The sequence below is a fragment of the Pristiophorus japonicus genome, unplaced genomic scaffold (assembly GCF_044704955.1).
Source record: "Pristiophorus japonicus isolate sPriJap1 unplaced genomic scaffold, sPriJap1.hap1 HAP1_SCAFFOLD_258, whole genome shotgun sequence".
Taxonomy (NCBI): domain Eukaryota; kingdom Metazoa; phylum Chordata; class Chondrichthyes; family Pristiophoridae; genus Pristiophorus; species Pristiophorus japonicus.
In genome coordinates, this window is record NW_027252318.1 from 212,504 (window position 1) to 231,811 (window position 19,308).

Genomic DNA, 19,308 nt, shown 5'->3' on the forward strand with positions numbered 1-19,308 from the left:
AAGGCCAACATGCCATTTGCCGCCTTCACTGCCTGCTGGATCTGCATGCCAACTTTCAATGACTGATGCACCATGACACCCAGGTCTCGATGCACCTCCCCTTTTCCGAATCTGTCACCATTCAGGTAATATTCTGCCTACGTGTTTTTGCCACCAAATTGGATAACCTCACATTTATCTACATCATACTGCATCTGCCATGCATTTGCCCACTCATGCAACCTGTCCAAGCCACCCTGCAGCCTCTTAACATCCTGCTCACAGCTCACACTGCCACCCAGTTTAGTGTCATCTGCAAAATTGGAGAGATTACATTCAATTCCTTTGTCTAAATCATTAATGTATATTGTGAATATCTGAGGTCTCAGCACTGAACCTTGCGGTTCCCCCACTAGTCACTACCTGCCATTCTGAAAAGGACCCATTTATGCCTACTCTTTGCTTCCTGTCTGCCAACCAGTTCTCTATCCACGTCATTACATTACCCCCCAATACCATGTGCTTTAATTTTGCACACTAATCTCTTTTGTGGGACCTTATCAAAAGCCTTTTGAAAGTACAAATACACCACATCCACTGGCTCTCCCTTGTCCACTCTACTAGTTACATCCTCAAAAAATTCTCGAAGATTTGTCAAGCATGATTTCCCTTTCATAAATCCATGCTGACTTGGACCGATCCTGTCACTGCTTTCCAAATGCGCTGCTGTTACATCTTTAATAATTGATTCCAACATTTTCCCCACTACTGATGTCAGGCTAACCGGTCTTTAATTCGGTTTTCTCGTTCACTTCTTAAAAAAGTGGTATTACACTCGCTGCCCTTAAATCTATAGAAACTGATCCAGAATCGATAGAATAATGGAAAATGACCACCAATGCATCCACTATTTCTAGGACCATTTCCTTAAGTACTCTGGGATGCAGTCTATCAGGCCCTGGGGATTTATCGGCCTTCAATCCCATAAATTTCCGTAACACAATTTCCTGACTAATCAGGATTTCCTTCAGTTCCCCCTTCTCGCTAGACCCTCGGTCCCCTAATATTTCTGAAAGGTTATTTGTGTCTTCCTTAGTGAAGACAGAACCAAAGTATTTGTTCAATTGGCCTGCCATTTCTTTGTTCCCCATTATAAATTTACCTGATTCTGACTGCAAGCGACCTACGTTTGTTTTCACTTATCTTTTTCTCTTCACATATCTATAGAAGCTTTTGCAGTCAGTTTTTATGTTTCCTGCAAGCTTCCTCTCATAGGGGAAATCATGTTTTACTAATTTACTGGAATTCTTTGAGGATATAACGAGCATGATGGATAGAGGTGTACCGATGGATGTGGTGTATTTAGATTTCCAAAAGGCATTCGATAAGGTGCCACACAAAAGGTTACTGCAGAAGATAGAGGTATGCGGAGTCAGAGGAAATGTATTGGCATGGATAGAGAATTAGCTGGCGAACAGAAAGCAGAGAGTCGGGATAAATGGGTCCTTTTCGGGTTGGAAATCGGTGGTTAGTGGTGTGCCACAGGGATCGGTGCTGGGACCACAACTGTTTACAATATACATAGATGACCTGGAAGAGGGGACAGAGAGTAGTGTAACAAAATTTGCAGATGACACAAAGATTAGTGGGAAAGCGGGTTGTGTAGAGGACACAGAGAGGCTGCAAAGAGATTTGGATAGGTTAAGCGAATGGGCTAAGGTTTGGCAGATGGAATACAATGTCGGAAAGTGTGAGGTCATCCACCTTGGGAAAAAAAACAGTAAAAGGGAATATTATTTGAATGGGGAGAAATTACAACATGCTGAGGTGCAGAGGGACCTGGGGGTCCTTGTGCATGAAACTCTTTTGAGTTTTTTTTTTTGAAACTCTTTTGAGAAAGTTAAATTTCACGCAGCAAGCTAAGTTGACCGCGGCAGGACTCGAACCTGCAATCTTCCGATAACTTCGCGGTTATAATCGAAGTCAGACGCCTTATCCATTAGTCCACGCGGCCGCTGCCATGAATCCCAAAAAGTTAGTTTGCAGGTGCAGCAGGTAATCAGGAAGGCGAATGGAATGTTGGCCTTCATTGCGAGAGGGATGGAGTACAAAAGCAGGGAGGTCCTGCTGCAACTGTATAGGGTATTGGTGAGGCCGCACCTGGAGTACTGTGTGCAGTTTTGGTCACCTTTCTTAAGGAAGGATATACTGGCTTTGGAGGGGGTACAGAGACAATTCACTAGGCTGATTCCGGAGATAAGGGGGTTACCTTATGATGATAGATTAAGTAGACTGGGTCTTTACTCGTTGGAATTCAGAAGGATGAGGGGTGATCTTATAGAAACATTTAAAATCATGAAAGGGATAGACAAGATAGAGGCAGAGAGGTTGTTTCCACTGGTCGGGGAGACTAGAACTAGGGGGCACAGCCTCAAAATACGGGGGAGCCAATTTAAAACCGAGTTGAGAAGGAATTTCTTCTCCCAGAGGGTTGTGAATCTGTGGAATTCTCTGCCCAAGGAAGCAGTTGAGGCTAGCTCATTGAATGTATTCAAGTCAGAGATAGATAGATTTTTTACCAATAAGGGAATTAAGGGTTACAGGGAGCGGGCGGGTAAGTGGAGCTGAGTCCACGGCCAGATCAGCCATGATCTTATTGAATGGCGAAGCAGGCTCGAGGGGCTAGATGGCCTACTCCTGTTCCTAATTCTTATGTTCTTATACTCTATTTTTTCTCTCAGATGTTGCCTGACCTGCTGAAATTTCCAGCAGTTTGTTATTATTTCAGACTTTAGCATCTGCAGTATTTTGCTTTTGTATTAAGAAAGACTTGCATTGATATAGTGCCTTTCATGTCCACCAAACGTCTCAAACGCTTTACAGCCAATGAAGTACTTTTGGAGTGTAGTCACTGTTGTAATGGAAGATCAGGGTATGTTATGGCAGGTCGGGGTCATAAAAGGAGCAGCGTGCGGCCCAGGGAGCAGCGTGGAGGCATGCAGCTTCAGGGAGCAGCGCGAGCTGTGAAGGTAGCAAAGAGTGATGTCATCAAGGTCCAGGTTGATGATTGGACCATGGGTCGGTGCAGCAGGAGCAGCGAAGAAGTGGCGAGAGACTGTGGAGGGACGTGATTGGAGCCCAGGAGAGGTGTGAGTTCGGGGCCAGGGGCCCAGAGGCAGCACAGGCCAGCCCACACTACGATATGTGTGTGCACTAGGTCCATGCAGCAGAGCTGGTCTCCAGTCCTGGTTAATCCTTGCCACTGGACCGAGACCTAGCTCTGTCAAGCCATGTGGTGGCTTCTGTGCAACGGCCATCAAATGTTAAAAAAATCCATCCACTCTTCAGGATGTAGTTCAGGACCTGGAATATTAGGTCCTTTATTAAAACACCTGTGAACTCATCCTATTTTGGCATGAAAGCAAGTCATCCTCATTTCGAGGGACTGCCTATGATGATGATTTTCCCCCTCCTAATTAAACCCTTTGTCCTCTGCTGAATTCTAAATTTCTCCCAGTCCTCAGGTTTGTTACTTTTTCTGGCCAATTTATATGCCTCTTCCTTGGATTTAACACGATCCCTAATTTCCCTTGTTAGCACGGTTGAGCCATCTTCCCCATTTTATTTTTACGCCGGAGAGGGATGTACAATTGTTGAAGTTCATCCATGTGATCTTTAAATGTCTGCCATTATCTAGCCACCATCAACACTTTAAGTATCATTCGCCAGTCTATCCTCGCCAATTCACGTCTCATACCATCGAAGGTACCTTTCTTTAAGTTCAGGATCCTAGTCTCTGAATTAACTGTGTCACTCTCCATCTTAAGGAATAATTTTACCATATTAATGTCACTCTTCCCCAAGGGGCCTCGCACAACAAGATTGCTAATTAATCCTCTCTCATTACACAACATCCAGTCTGGGATGGCCAGCTCTTCAGTTGGTTCCTTGGCATATTGGTCGAGAAAACCATCCCTTTTACAGTCCAGGCAATCCTCCTCCACCGTATTGCTACCAGTTTGGTTAGCCCAATCTATATGTAGATTAAAGTCACCCATGATAACTGCCGTACCTTTATTGCATGCATCCCTAATTTCATGTTTGATGCCATCCCCAAACTCACAACTACAGCTTGGTGGTCTGTACACAAGTCCCACTAGCGTTTTCTGCCCTTTGGTGTTCTGCAGCCCTACCCATACAGATTCCACATCATCCAAGCTAATGTCGTTCCTTACTATTGCATTAATCTCCTCTTTAACCAATAACACTACCCCATCTCCTTTTCCTTTCTGTCTATCCTTCCTGAATATTGAATACCCCTGGATGTTGAGTTCCCAGCCTTGGTCACCCTGGAGTCATGTCTCCGTAATCCCAATTATATTATATCCGTTAACAGCTAACTGCGCCTTATTATGAATGCTCCTCGCATTGAGACACAGATCCTTCAGGCTTGTTTTTTTAACACTCTTTGTTCTTTTAGTATTATGTTGTAATGTGGCCCTTTTTGAATTTTGCCTTTGATGTCTCTGCCCTCCACTTTTCCTTATCTCCTTTCTACATTTTGCTTCTCCCCCATTTTAACTTCCTCTGTCTCCCTGCAAAGATTCCCATCCCCCTGCTGTATTAGTTTAAACCCTCCCCAACAGCACTAGCAAACACTCCCCCTCGGACATCGGTTCCGGTCCTGCCAGGTGCAGACCGTTTGCACTGGTCCCACCTCCCCGAGAACCGGTTCCAATATCCCAGGAATTTGAATCCCTCCCTCTTGCACCATTCCTCAAGAAATGTATTCATCTTAACTATCCTGCTATTTCTACTCTGACTAGCACGTGACACTGGTAGCAATCCTGAGATTACTACATTTGAGGTCCTACTTTTTAATTTAACTCCTCACTCCCTAAATTCAGCTTGTTGGACCTCATCCCATTTCTTACCTATATGTTGGTACCTCATTATCCTATCGATATCACTTTGTAGATTCTTTGCATCCTCCTCACTACTTGGTTTCCGATCTATTTTTGTATCATCAGCAAATTTGACTGTGTTACACTTGATCCCTTCATCCAAGGCATTAATATAAATTGTAAATAGTTGAGGTCCCAACACTGATCCCTGCAGCACCCCACTAGTTACAGTTTGCCAACCGGAAAATGACCCATTTATACGGACTCTCTGTTTTCTGTTGCTTAGCCAATCCTCTATCCATTCTGATATATTACCGCCAATCCCGTGAGCTCTTAGCTTGTGTAATAACCTTTTGTGTGGCACCTTATTGAATGCTTTCTGGAAATGCAAATATACAACTTCAATTGGTATTCCTTTATGCACTCTGCTCATTACATCGCCAAGCAACTCCAGCAAATTTATCAACCATGATTTCCCTTTCATAAATCCATGCTGACTCTGCTTGACTGCAACATGATTTTCTAAATGTCCTGCTACTAATTCCTTAATGATGGATTCCAGTATTTTCCCAATGACCGATGGTAGGCTAACTGGTCTATGGTTTCCTGCCCTCTGCCTCCCTCCTTACTTGAATTGGGGTGTTACATTTGCAGTTTTCCAGTCTGCTGGGACCTCTCCAGAATTCAGGTAATTTTGGCAGATTACAACCAGTGCATCCACTATCTCTGCAGCCACTTCTTTTAAGACCTTAGGATGCATGCCATCAGGTCCGGGGGATTTGTCCACCTTTAGTCCATTTGTTTGCTGAGTACTTTATCTCTAGTGATAGTGACTGTTTTAAGTCCCCCCATCACCCCACCCTCGCCACTGCAATAGCTCCTTGATTATCAACTGTTGGGATGTTTTTAGTGTCCTCTACCGTGAAGAAAAATACAAAATATTTGTTCAAAATCTCTGCCATTTCCGTGTTTCCCGTTATTAATTCTTCAGTCTCATCCTCTAAGGGACCAACGTTTACTTTAGCTACAGATTTCCTTTTTCTATACACGTAGAAGCTCTTACTGTCCATTTTTATATTTCTTGCTAGTTTGTTCTCATGCTATCTTTTCTGTCTTTATCAATTTTTTGTCGTCCTTTGCTGGTTTCTAAAAAATTCCCAATCTTCTGGCCTTCCACTGTCTTTCACAACATTATATCAGACAGGAGGGGATTGGTGTCAGTGACTGTGGGGTTGGTTTATATCAGACAATATAATCCATATAACCTAAGTTTTAGCTGTGGAGGGAAGACCTCTCACAGAGCGGTGCTATTTTTCCTTTTGTTTTTTTTTGCAGAAGCAAGTGGAAGTGAGGTCGCAGGATGAAATATCGCAGCCAGCAAGGTCCAGGTGAACGAGGGAAGGCCAGTGTGCCTAGAATGCTGGGGAAACATCGTCGACCTACATTCTTCCTGGTTAAGCAACGCCTCGATTTCAACATTTTCATGCTTGTTTTCAGATCCCTCCATGGCCTCGTCCCTCCCTATCTCTGTAATCTCCCCCAGCCCCACAAACGCTGAGATATCTGCTCTCCTCTAATTCTGCCTTTTTCAGCATCCCTGATGGTAATCACTCAACCTTCTGTTGCCTCGATCCCAATCTCTAAAACCGCTCCACCTCTCATTTCTCCTTTAATCTTCTCCTGAAAACCTATGTCTTTGACCAAGCTTTTGGTCACTTGTCCTGATATCTGTTTATGTGGCTTGGTGTCAAGTTTTTGTCTTATAATACTCTGTGAAAATCCTTGGGACATTTTACACATTAAAGGCATTATATCAATACAAGTTTTTGTTTTTGCTGATTCCCTTGATTTAACCTTTCATGGTATTATAAAGAACACAGCACAGAAACAGGCCATTCAGCCCAACTGGTCCATGTCAGGGTTTAAACTTCACACGACCCTCCTCCCACCTTATCAACATATCCTCCTATTCCTCTACAGTGAGGAGTTCCACAGTCACTGATTGCCTTCTGGCGCCCGTCCAAAGGGCCAATGTGTGAGGGTATGCAGTGATTGTTGGCAGCTTATTCACCCTTGGGGGCATCACAGTCCAAAACAACGTCCCCTTTGCAGACTTGGCCTTTGCTGCTGGGGTGAGTGGACAGTGATCAGTAGCAGGAGCCCAGGGCACTGAGGTTAACTGCAGTCTCCCCAACTGCAGCCCAGGCTGAGATCCGCTGACAACCCCCACAGTGAGCAGCTGGAATGTGCAACCTCTCCTGGTCTGCACTGGGGAGCAAGGGAGGTCAAGGGTCAGCACAGAATCACATCAACCTTGACCCTCCCCCACAGCCTCCCTCATTCAGGAGAACCAAGTTGTATTGTCGTCATGACGTCTGCACGTTCCAGCGTGCGTCACCCTCCACCGCCCGCCCACTGTTCCCGCGATCTCATTGGTCGGGAGCTCCTGTCAATCAGGCCGTAGGCCCGGGTCAGGTGCCGCTCAATTGCGCGCGTCGCCCAACGGCCGGAGGCGAAGAGAAGATTCTGGAGCGGGGAGGAGGAGGAAGCGGCAGCGGGGCGCAGGGGAGCCCTGGAACTGGCGGGGAGGCTTTCTAAACACCCGGGATAGGCCTCAGGCCCTAAACAAAAACCTGAGGCTCCGGCGTTTGCCCCGAGCGGGGTCCCCAGGGGGCAGCTGCGGGGCTTTCTCCCGGTGACAGGCCCCCGGCAACGGCCGCCATCTTGGGGCAGAATCTGCTGAGGGATAATGACGTCACGGTGCTTCAGGCCGCTGATTGGTTGGTGAGTTGGACAGGCTTAGTCCCTCCGCGGGCTGACAAACTGTCCATTGCTGGAATCACAACTTGTATTTATATAGTGCCTTTAACAGAGCAACACGTCCCAAGGGCTTCACAGCAGCGTTACAGACACAACACATACATTTAATACCCAGACACAAAAGAAGAAATTAAGGCGGATGACCAAAAGCTTGTTTAAAGGGGCAGGTTTTAAGGAGCGTGTTAAAGGAGGAAAGAGAGGGAGAGGTTTAGGGAGTTCCTGAGCTTGGGGCCCAGGCAGCTGAGGGCACGGCCACTGCTGGTTGACCGATTATAATGAGGGATGTTCAAGAGGGCAGGAGTTGGGGAGCGCAGACGTCTCGTGGGGTTGTGAGGCTGAAAAAGAGTGATTTGTAAACAGGGATGAGAATTTTGAAATCGAGGCGTTGTTTAACCGGGAGCCAATGTAGATCGTGACTTGGTGCGAGTTAGGACGGGCTGCTGAGTTTTGGATGACCTCAAGTTTCTGTAGTGTAGAATGTGGGAGGCCAGGAGTGAGTTGGAATAGTCAAGTCTAGAGGTAATAAAGGCATGGATGAGGGTTTCAGCAGCAGAAGAGCTGAAGCAGGGCCTGAAGTGGGCAATGTCACAGAGGTGGGAAAAGGCAGTTTTAGTTATGCTGCTGATATGTGGCACAACTCATTTCAGGGTCAAATATAACATTGAGGTTGTGAACAGTCTTGTTCACTCTCAGATTCATGCTCGGGAGAGGGATGAGTCAGTGGTTCGGGAACGCAGTTTGTGACGGGGACCAAAGATAAAGGCTTTGGTCTTTCCAATATTTGGAGAAAATTTCTGCTCATCCGATACTGGATGACGGACAAACAATCTAATTTATAACTACTTTGTTTAATTAGTGACTAAATTAGATAAAACTAATAAATAATAAAATTAAAATCATAAAAAAGAATGAATTAACAAATCAATTTAAAACAGAAAAAGCTGGAAATCTCAGCGGGTCAGGCAGCATCAGTGGAGAGAAGCAGAGTCAACATTTCGGGTCTGTGACCTTTCATCAGAACTGGCAAAAGTTTCAAATGTAACAGATTGTTAAGGAAGTGCTGGGGTCCTGAAAGGGGGAGGGGAGGAAAGAACAAAAGGGAATATCTGTGATCGGGTGGGAGGCAGAAGTGGTTTAAGAGACAAAAGTGATGATGGGCCAAACTGATAAAGTAATGGCACAAGTTAGGAAACAAAAGGTGAGTCTAGATAGGATGTGAATGCCTGAATAATTACCAGCTGCCATGGGAAACTGGGAGAAGTTTGTAAAAAAAAAGGGAGGAAAGGGAACAAAATATGGGCAGAGATTATGGTCTGAAATTGTTGAACTTGATGTTGAGTCCGGAAGGCTGTAAAGTGCCTAATCGAAAGATGGGGTCCTGTTCCTTGGGCTTGCGTTGAGCTGCAGTGGAACAGTGTAGGACACCAAGGACACCAAGGACAGAGAGGTCAGAGTGGGAATGGAGAATTAAAGTGACAGGAGATCGGAAGCTCAGGGTCATACTTGCGGACTGAACGGAGGTGTTCCACAAAGTGCTCACCCAATCTGCATTTGGTCTCCCCAATATACAGGAGACCACATCGTGAACAGCGAATACAGTTTTTGAGGTTGTAACTAGTAGGTTCGATAAGGGAGAATCAGTGGGTGGGGTGTATTTGGATTTACTGAAGGCATTTGATAAGGTGCCACACAAGAGGTTATTGAACAAAATGAGGGCCCATGCGATTGTGGGTAAAATACTAGCATGGATTGAGGATTGGTTAATGGAGAGAAAACGGAGGATAGGAATAAACGGGTCATTTTCAGGTTGGCAGGCTGTAACTGGTGGGGTACCGCAAGGGTCGGTGCCTGGGCCCCAGCTATTCACAGTCTATATCAATGATTTGGATGAAGGGACCCAATGTAACACAGGTTGAACCTCTCCAGTCCGGCACCCTCGGAACCTGCCGGACCAGAGAATTTCCCAGACCGTGGGAGATTACGTAGACCCCCAGATTTAAAAATCCCATTGTCAGCAATGTTTCCGGACAGGTTTCTGCTCCATTCACTGCAATCCACGTCAGAGTCCCGTTAACACGAGGTGCCGTGCAGCTGTTGCACACGCTGTGTCCCGGGGGGGGGGGGGGGCACGTTGTCACGTTGTCTCCTGTGTCCCGGGGGGGGGCACGTTGTCTCCTGTGTCCCGGGTTGGCGGGGGAATGATATGTCCTGTGTCCTGGGAGGGGAGGGGGGCCGCTGTGTCCTGTGTCCCGGGGGGGCACGCTGTGACCTGGGGCCAGCCGCTGCCCCCTCCCCAGTCAGATCAGCGCGGAGAGGGAGCCAGGAGTGTGCCGGCCGACCAAGGCGCTGAAGCTGGGCCCGAAATGCTGCACAAAAACCCGGCTGCGTTCTGCAGTAACCCACTGCACAGCATTTCAGGCCCAGCTTCGGCGCCTCGGTCGGCTACCGCACTCTTCGCTCCCTCTCCGACCCGACCGGGAGGTGGGGGATGGGGGGAGAGGAGAAGCGGCCAGCCCCGGGACCCAGTGTGGGTCGCGACCCCTTGCCGGGAATGATGCCGGACCAGGGAGGTTGCCGGACCAGGGAGGTTCAACCTGAATATCCAAGTTTGCTGATGACACAAAGCTAGGTGGAAATATAAGTTGTGAGGAGGATGCAAAGAGGCTTCAAGGGGTTTTTGACAATCTCAGTGAGTGGGTAAGAACATGGAAAATGGCATATAATGTGGAGAAATGTGAAGTTATCCACTTTGGTCGGAAAGATAGAGAAACAGAGTACTTTTTAAATGGTGAGAGATTGGGAAATGTTGGTGTTCAAGGGACCTGGGTGTCCTTGTACACAAATCACTGGAAATTAACATGCAGGTACAGCAAGAAATTAAGAAAGCAAATGGTATGTTGGCCTTTATTACAAGAGGATTTGAGGATAAGAGTAAAGATGTCTTACTGCAGTTATTTAGGGCCCTGGTGAGACTGCACCTGGAGTATTGTGTACAGTTTTAGTCTCCTTACCCAGGAAAGGACATACTTGCCATAGGGGAGTGCAATGAAGGTTCACCAGACTGCTTCCCGGGATTGTGGGGGCCGGGGGCTGGGGGGCAGAGGGGGTTGGTGGGTTGCCCTATGAGAGATTGAGCAGACTGGGCCTTTTTCTCTGGGATCTTATTGAAACGTATAAGATTATGAGGGGGCTTGATAAGGTGAATGCAGAGAGGATGTTTCCACTGATTCGGGAGACTAGAACTAGAGGGCATGATCTTAGAATAAGGGGCTGCCATTTAAAACTGAGATGAGGAGAAATTTCTTCTTCTTAAATCTGTGGAATTCGCTGCCTCAGAGAGCTGTGGAAGCTGGGACATTGAATAAATTTAAGACAGTTTTTTTAAACGATAAGGGGTTATGGGGAGCGGGCAGGGAAGTGAAGCTGAGTCCATGATCAGATCAGCCATGATTGTATTAAATGGTAGAGCAGGCTCGAGGGGCCGTATGGCCTACTCCTGTTCCTATTTCTTATGTTCTTATGAATGTAGAAGAATGAGAGGTGATCTCATTGCAACATATAAAATACTTACAGGGCTTGACAGGGTGGATGTTTTCCCTCGCTGTGCAGTCTAGAACCAGGTGTTACATTTTCCGAATAAGGGGTCGGCCATTTGGGACTGAGATGAGGAGAAACTTCTTCACTCCGAGGGTGATGAATCGTTGGAATTCTCTATCCCAGAGAGGTGTGGAAGCTCAGTCGTTGAGTATATTCAAGGTAGAGACGGATAGATTTTTGTATATTTGGGGAATCAAGGACTATGGGGATAGTGCAGGAAAGTGGAGTTGAGATAAAAGATTAACTGTGATCTTATTGAATGGCGGAGCAGGCTCAAGGGGTGATATGACCTACTCCTGCTGCTATTTCTTATGTTCTTTATTTCTGTAAGACATAGGAGACTAATTGATGTCCTTTACCCACTGCTCCATTTTGGGGCCTTTTCTCCTTTCTCACTCTAGATTATCTCAGTTTTTATACATTCGGTTACTATCATTGACAAGTTCCAGCTCCCCTACCTTCCAGAGTGTCTTTCCTAGCCTTGGGATGCAGGGAAGGTATTGGGAAAATACCAATGAGCGAAGCGATACTAAAAATAATTCAATGGGAGAAATAATCCGCTATTAGTTTGGTGTAATTTTATTGATATGGATTTCCAGAAGGCATTTGATAAAGTCCCACATAAAAACTGTTATTCAAGGTAGAAGTCACAGAATTGGGGGAAAATTATTGACCTGGTTAGGAAATTGGCAAAACTGCAGGAGACAGAGAGTAGGGATAATGGATACGTACAGCAAGGGAAAGATATAGAGCAAAGCTCCCTCTACTCTGTTCCCTCAAACACTCCAGGGCAGGTACAGAAAGGATAGATACAGAGCAAAGCTCCCTCTACACTTTCCATTAGACACTTCCAGGGTAGGTATAGCAAGGGTTGGATACAGAGCTAAGCTCTCTCTACACTCTCCCATCAGACAATTATGTAGGGGAGGACGAAACCCCCCTGATTTTACCCAGAAGGAAAAGGGCTGTGGGATCAGTCTGTGCTGTGAATTGAAACCGATACAGTTTGACCTTGGCAGAGCAGTGATTAAACAGGGGAGGACACCGGAGGGCCAATGGTGTGACAGAGTCAGCCCGAAGCTTTCAAGCCAATGGGAGAGCACTTGCTCGAAAACTGTGGGACTGACTCACAGCCATTATCGGACTATTGTCTTCCCCATGTTTACACTGTGGAAGGAAATTATGCAGATCTTCAGAAAACCAGAGAACCCAAAACAACCTAAGGGCCTACACAATGGCTACAGGAGGCCAACCCAATTAACACCTATTCAAACCTTGAGTAGGTTAACATCAGTGGAAAAAACACGCAATAATCTAAAACTGCTGCATTTTTCAAAATCACAAAGCCCACCAATGGGAAGAATCGATTTCAGCAGGAGAGGCGGACTGGATAATCTGGCTATAAAAAGGGGTTTCTGACGTAGTGTGGGTGGTTCCCTGCCCTCGTGATCCAACAACTCAGCAAGCCTCTCGACACTGAAGGAAAACCAGTGTCCGAAGACACCGAAGATAGAAGAAACAAACCACCAGACTTGCAGAAGGCACAGTAGTGAGTATAACCTCTGGTCCCCGGAACTCCCAACTCAGTTAGGCCAGGAAAGGTGGGAGGTTGGGCATTGTACTGCTAAACTTGTGTCAAGATTTTCGTTGTGTCCGTTTAGTGGGATTGTTTTGTTGGTGTATTGCTGTTTGTTGAGATACACCTTGTCAAATAAATTGGAAGCCTAAGTTCCTCTAGGAATCACCTTATCTCAGTTCTATTGTATTACATCTCCTGATCATGAGACTTACGTCAGAACTGTGTAAGGGAAGCTAGGAGCGCCTCGAAAACGCTCAACTGTGTGTCACAGGCTAGGGAAGGGGTTAGGAGTGTTTGACACTCACAGGTGCCTCACAATCTAGGCATAAGCTGTGGGAGCGCACGAGTCTCAAAACCCCCTTCATAAGCTGTGGACACAGTCTCTCCAGGGGTGCTCTTGCAGCACTCAGGGTACCTCACAGGCCAGGCATAAGCTGTGAGGGCAGAAGCCCAGAGAGAGACACACAAGGCACAACAACACTCCCTGAAAACCCCTTACACTTCCAGGGCAGGTACATCATGGGATAGATACATAGAAACATACAAATGTAGAAAATAGGTGCAGGAGTAGGCCATTCGGTCCTTCGAGCCTGCACCACCATTCAATAAGATCATGGCTGATCATTCACCTCAGTACCCCTTTCCTGCTTTCTCTCCATACCCCTTGATCCCTTTAGCCATAAGGGCCATATCTAACTCCCTCTTGAATATATCCAATGAACTGGCATCAACAACTCTCTGCGGTAGGGAATTCCACAGGTTAACTACTCTGTGAAGACGTTTCTCCTCATCTCAGTCCTAAATAGCTTATCCCTTATCCTCAGACTATGTCCCCTGGTTCTGGACTTCCCCAACATTGGGAGCATTCTTCCTGTATCTAACCTGTCCAGTCCCGTCAGAATTTTATATGTTTCTGTGAGATCCCCTCTCATCCTTCTAAACTCCAGTGAATAAAGGCCCAGTCGATCCAGTCTCTTCTCATATGACAGTCCAGCCATCCTGGGAATCAGTCTGGTGAACCTTCGTTGCACTCCCTCAATAGCAAGAACATCCTTCCTCAGATTAGCAGACAAAAACTGAAAACAATATTCCAGGTGAGGCCTCACCAAGGCCCTGTACAACTGCAGTAAGACCACCCTGCTCATATTCTCAAAATCCCGAGCTATAAAGACCAACATACCATTTGCCTTCTTCACCGCCTGCTGTACCTGTATACCAACTTTCAATGACTGATGTACCATGACACCCAGGTCTCGTTGCACCTCCCCTTTTCCTAATCTACCACCATTCAGATAATATTCTGCCTTCATGTTTTTGCCCCCAAAGTGGATAACCTCACATTTATCCACATTATACTGCATCTGCCATGCATTTTGCCATTCATCTAACCTGTCCAAGTCATCCTCAAGCCTCTTAGCGTCCTCCTCACAGCTCACACCGCCACCCAGTTTAGTGTCATCTGCAAATTTGGAGATATTACACTCAATTCCTTCATCCAAATCATTAATGTATATTGTAAATAGCTGGGGTATTTGTCTGCTGTATGGCTCAGAGTCATGGACCATCTACAGTAGACACCTCAAATCACTGGAGAAATACCACCAACGATGCCTCTGCAAGATCCTACAAATCCCCTGGGAGGACAGGCGCACCAACATTAGTGTCCTCGACCAGGCCAGCATTGAAGCACTGACCACACTTGATCAGCTCCACTGGACAGGCCACACTGTCCGCATGCCAGACATGACACTCCCAAAGCAAGCGCTCTACTCGGAATTCCTTCATGGCAAACAAGCCAAAGGTGGACAGAGGAAACGTTACAAGGACACCCTCAAAGCCTCCCTGATAAAGTCCAACATCCCCACCGACACCTGGGAGTCCCTGGCCAAAGACCACCCTAAGTTGAGGAAGTGCATCCAGGAGGGCGCTGAACGCCTTGAGTCTCATCGCCGAGAGGATGCAGAAATCAAGCGCAGGCCGCGGAAAGAATGTGCAGCAAACGTGTCCCACCCTCCCTTACCCTCAACGACTGTCTGTCCACCTGTGGCAGGGACTGTGGCTCTTGTATTGGACCTAAGGACTCATTCTAAGAGTGGAAGCCAGTCGTCCTCGATTCCGAGGGGCTACCTATGATGATGATTAGCATGGATAGAGAATTGGCTAACTAACAGAAAACAGAGAGTCAGGATAAATGGTTCATTCTCGGGTTGGCAATCAGTAACTAGTGGGGTGCTGCAGGGATCAGTGCTGGGACCTCAACTATTTACAATCTATATTAATGACTTGGAAGAAGGGACCGAGCGTAACGTAGCCAAGTAACGTAGCTGATGATACAAAGATGGGAGGAAAAGCAATGTGTGAGGAGGACACAAAAAACCTGCAAAAGGACATAGACAGGCTAAGTGAGTGGGCAAAAATGTGGCAGATGGAGTATAATGTTAGAAAGTGTGAGGTTATGCACTTTGGCAGAAAAAAAATCAAAGAGCAAGTTATTATTTAAATGGAGAAAAATTGCACAGTGCTGCAGTACAGTGGTACCTGGGGGTACTTGTGCATGAAATACAAAAGAATAGTATGCAGATGCAGCAAGTGATCAGGAAGGCGAATGGAATCTTGGCCTTTATTGCAAAGGGGATGGAGTATAAAAGCAGGGATGTCTTGCTACAGTTGTACAGGACATTGGTGAGGCCACACCAAGAATACTGCGTACAGTTTTGGTTTCCATATTTACGAAAGGATATACTTGCTTTGGAGGCAGTTCAGAGAAGGTTCACTCGGTTGATTCCAGAGATGAGGGGGTTGACGTATGAGGAAAGGTTGAGAAGGTTGGGCCTCTTCTCATTGGAATTCAGAAGAATGAGAGGTGATCTTATCAAAACGTATAAGATTATGACAGGGCTTGACAAGGTGGATAGAGAGAGAATGTTTCCACTGATGGGGGAGACTAGAACTAGGGGACATAATCTTAGAATAAGGGGCCGCCCATTTAAAACTGAGATGAGAAGGAATTTCTTCTCTCAGAGGGTTGTAAATCTGTGGAATTCGCTGCCTCAGAGAGCTGTGGAAGACGGGACATTGAATAAATTTAAGACAGAAATAGACAGTTTATTAACTGATGAGGGAATAAAGGGTTATAGGGAGCGCAGGGAATTGGAGCTGAGTCCATGATCGGATCAGCCATGATCGTGTTGGGTGGCGGAGCAGGCTCGAGGGGCCGTATGGCCTGCTGCTGCTCCTATTTCTTATATTCGTTTGTGCTTATGTTCTACACTCACTAATTAGACACTTCCAGGGCAGGTACAGCACGGGTTAGATAGAGAAAATCTCCCTCTATAACTTCCCATCAATCACTCCCAGGGCAGGTACAGCACGGGTTAGATAGAGAAAATCTCCCTCTATACCTTCCCATCAATCACTCCCAGGGCAGGTACAGCACGGGTTAGATAGAGAAAATCTCCCTCTATACCTTCCCATCAATCACTCCCAGGGCAGGTACAGCACGGGTTAGATAGAGAAAATCTCACTCTATACCTTCCCATCAATCACTCCCAGGGCAGGTACAGCACGGGTTAGATAAAGCAAAGCTTGCTCTGCAATTACCATCAAAAATTCACAGGGCAAGTATAGCATCATTTAGATACAGAGTAAAGCTCCCTCTACCCTGGTCCATCAAACACGCTCACGGCTGGTACAGCACGGGTTAGATACAGAGTAAAGCTCCCTCTACACTGTACCATCCAAAAACTCTCAGGGATGGGACAGCTCGTGTTAAATACAAAGCAAAGATCCCTCTACATTGTCCGAGCAAGCATCCCCAGGGCAGGTACAGCAAGGGTTAGATATCGAGGAAAGCTCTCTCTACACTGTCCCATCAAACATTCCCATGTTGATACAGCAAGAGCCAGATACACAGCAAAGCTCCCTCTACACTGTCCCATCAAACATTCCCATGTTGATACAGCAAGAGCCAGATACACAGTAAAGCTCCCTCTACACTGTCCCATCATACATTCCCAGGACAGGTACAGCAAGGGTAAGATACAGAGTAAAGCTCCATCTGCACTGTTCCTTTAGGGGATGAGGGGGAGGGGAACCAGTGAGTGTAGACCTGAACACAGACAGAATTGGTGGTGAAAACTGGGAGTGGAGGAGAAAGAGTCTAGAAATGTGCGATGGATTTGGATTTCAGCACAGCAGGAGGGACAATGTGTGGGACAGGGATTTACAGGTTTGGAAGAGCAAGAGAGGAAAGAATGTTCCATAGAAACTAGATGTGTCTATCCTGAATTTCTGTCTTGTACTGACAGTGATGAGTTTTGTTATCTCCTTTTACAGAATATTAGAAGGGGAGATTTTCAGACAGAAAACACAAACCAAACATCACGTCAAGATCTGACGGAGTCAATCGATTCATCAGGACCTGAATATCATCGGCCTTTGAAAGTGGAAGGAGAAATGTTTGTCTGTTCTGCCTGTGGGAAAAGATATCAAACATCAGTGTGACTGGAAAGTCACCGAGACACAAACACCCGAGTGAGAGTGTTCCAGTGCACTGCCTGTGGAAAGAGCTTTATCCAGTTACACAGCCTGAAAAAACATCGCACCATTCACAACTGATCGTCCAACCATGGAGAGTCACAAGGATATCCGTACCATGGAGAAACCATGGAAATGTGGGAAGGTATTCAGATCACCGTCTGAGCTGGAAATTCATTGACGCAGTTCACCTGCTCAGATTATGGGAAGGGATTCACTGGGTCATCCAACCTGCTGACACACCAGCGAGTTCACACTGGGGAGAGGCCATTCACCTGCTCTGAGTGTGGGAAAGGATTCACTGGGTCTTCCCAACTTGTAACTCACCAGAGAGTTCACACTGGGGAGAGACCGTTCACCTGCTCGGAGTGTGGGAAGGGATTCCCTCCGTCATCCGACCTGCTGACACACTAGCGAGTTCACAAGTGACTGCAGGGGTTGGAATCTGTTGTTATTGCTGCTGTTAATCACATCCCGACTGAACCACATTCATTCTGACAGTTGGGGTTTGTTTCTGCTGATGTTAATAACCCTATAACTGGGCTGGACTTTATATTGATGATTGTGTTCTTGGGGCTGCAGTGTCCATTTAAGAAACATTGTATGTTATCTTTCCCCTTAATTCAGCGACTCTCAACAGAAATTTAGTTTGCAATAAGATTATGAACTTTTACTTTAATCCGAAGTTGATCTTTGATACAAAATCTACAATAGTATGAAAGTTTCCACTGAAGAACATCTCCAATTAGAAAGAGCTGGCTGACAATTCTTACTGACTTGTACATTACACACAGTGGCCCCTCCATTATCCACAAGGGGAATGGGAATTGGTGGGGAATCAGTGTCCCCAAATGTTGCCCCTCCCGTCTGTTGTAGCAATCCCCACAGCTGTGGTCTTACCAACGCCCTGTACAGGTGCAGCAGGGCTTCCCTACTTTTATACTCCATCCCCCTTGCAATAAAGGCCAGCATTCCATTTGCCTTCCTGATTGTTTGCTGTACTTCCATGCTAACTTTTTGAGTTTCATGTATAAGAATGCCCAGATCTCTTTGTATTACAGCATTTTGTAATCGTCCTCATTTAAATAATAATTTTTTTAATTTTTACTACCAAAGGGGATAACCTGACATTTTACAACATTATAGTCCATTTGCCAGATTTTTGCCCACTCACTGAGCCTATCCAAATCCCTTTGTAGATTCTTCGCGTCCTCATTACAACTTGCTTTCCACCTATCTTTGTATCTGCAGCAAATTTGGCTGCATTACACTAAGTCCCTTCATCCAAGTCATTAATATAAATTATAAATAGTTGAAGTCCCAGCACTGATCCCTGCAGCACACCACTAGTTACAGTTTGCCAACCTGAAAATGACCCATTTATCCTGACTTTCTGTTTTCTGTTCGTTAACCAATCCTCTATCCATGCTAATATATTACCCTCAACCCCGTGAGCTCTTAGCCTGTGCAGTAACCTTTTGTGTGGCACCTTATCGAATTATTTCTGGAAATCCAAATATATGACATCAACGGGTTCTCCTTTATCCACTCTGCTCGTTACATCCTCAAACAACTCCAGCAAATTTGTCAAACAAGATTTCCCTTTCATAAAACCATGCTGACTCTGCTTGACTGCAATATGATTTTCGAAATGTCCTGCTATTACATCCTTAATGATGGGCTCCAGTATTTTCCCAATGACATGGTAGGCTAACTGGTCTATAGTTTCCTGCTTTCTGTCTCCGTCTCTTGAATAGGAATGTAACATTTGCGGTTTTCCAGTCCGCTGGGACCTCTCCAGAATTCAGGGAATTTTGGTAGATTACAATCAATGTATCCAATATCTTTGCAGCCACTTCTTTTAAGACCCTAGGATGCAAGCCATCAGGTCCA

The 19,308-nt window shown here is 46.0% G+C and overlaps 2 protein-coding genes across 7 annotated transcripts in view; one reads left to right on the top strand and one right to left on the bottom strand.

Annotated features, from left to right (window-relative positions):
• LOC139247114 (zinc finger protein 432-like) overlaps positions 1-19,308 on the top strand; it is a 199,772-nt gene that overhangs the window by 173,151 nt on the left and 7,313 nt on the right. The window lies entirely within an intron of this gene.
• The window catches only part of LOC139247122 (nuclear factor 7, ovary-like), a 640,289-nt gene that overhangs the window by 103,330 nt on the left and 517,651 nt on the right, over positions 1-19,308 (bottom strand). The window lies entirely within an intron of this gene.